Source organism: Etheostoma spectabile, chromosome 14, assembly GCF_008692095.1.
Source record: "Etheostoma spectabile isolate EspeVRDwgs_2016 chromosome 14, UIUC_Espe_1.0, whole genome shotgun sequence".
In the NCBI taxonomy this organism is placed as follows: domain Eukaryota; kingdom Metazoa; phylum Chordata; class Actinopteri; order Perciformes; family Percidae; genus Etheostoma; species Etheostoma spectabile.
The window spans coordinates 7,051,007-7,052,174 of NC_045746.1; the positions used below are offsets into that span (position 1 = coordinate 7,051,007).

The following is a 1,168-nucleotide window of genomic DNA, read 5'->3' on the forward strand; positions in this document are numbered from 1 at the left end:
GTGTGTGTGAGTGTGTGTGCGCGCGCGCGCGCGCGTCCAACAAGGTTTTATTCCATAGTTCAAATGTGTCCCAATCTTGATGTCATAGTGATGTCATTCGCAGTATCCGTTATCTGTAGATAAACTTCATGAAAGGGTAATAAAGCAATACTAAATTGCCATGTTAAAGGATGAGTTCGCATTTTTTTCAAGTCAACACTTCGATGCTCATATGCACATTGAAGGTGTTATTGCTGGCTGTAATTGTCCCTGATGTGTAATTGTTCCAGTGTACAGAGCCCTTCTGATGCATTAATGCCAGTGACTGGGGACACGATGCACTGTAGCCCTCAGTGCAAATGCATTGGATAGAACAGTTGAAGCTAATGTGAGGCTTAGGGCTCCAGTTCTGAAGTCTTTACACTGGCTTCCTGTGTCTCAAAGAATTGATTTCAAGTCTCTTGCTAGTTTATAAATCATTAACGGTTTAGGTCCAAAATATATTCTGATCTGCTACTACCCTATGAACCACCCAGACCTCTCAGGTCATCTGGACAGGTCTGCTTTCTGTCCCCAGAGAACTAACAGGGTGAAGCAGCTTTCGTTCTTATGCTCCTCATATCTGGAATAAACTCCCAGAAACCTGTAGCATCCCTGCTACTCTCAGTTTCTTTTAAATCAGGCTGAAGACCTTTCTATTTGATGCTGCCTTTCTTTAAATGACTAATCATTCTTTAAATTTCTATGCTGCACTGTAAATTTTATTCTTGTGTTTTTATTTTTCTCTTGTTTTTAACTGTCTTTCATGTGTTTTACCGGTTTTAATGCTGTGATTTTTAACTGTTTTTTACTTGTGTTTTATCTTGTTTAACTGATTTGTGTAAAGCACTTTGAATTGCCTTGTTGCTGAAATGTGCTATACAAATAAAGCTGCCTTGCCTTGCCTTGCCTAGGGCTGGGTAGCGTTCAAAAAGGTACCAAAATCAATATCATGACTTTGGTACCGGTCCCTAAACAGGACTTTTTTTCAATACCAATTCTCAAAAAGAAATTACAACATTACACATTATGGCACATATCTTTTTTTTTATCTCCTACTGTGTCAGCTCATCTCTGTGTGATGTAAAATTTCTTCCTGCATGTCTCTATGACGTGTGAAGTTAGACAGCCAATCACAAACATTATTAGA

The 1,168-nt window shown here is 39.0% G+C and overlaps 1 protein-coding gene across 1 annotated transcript in view; it reads left to right on the top strand.

Annotated features, from left to right (window-relative positions):
• tspan13b (tetraspanin 13b) overlaps nt 1-1,168 on the top strand; it is an 11,213-nt gene that overhangs the window by 563 nt on the left and 9,482 nt on the right.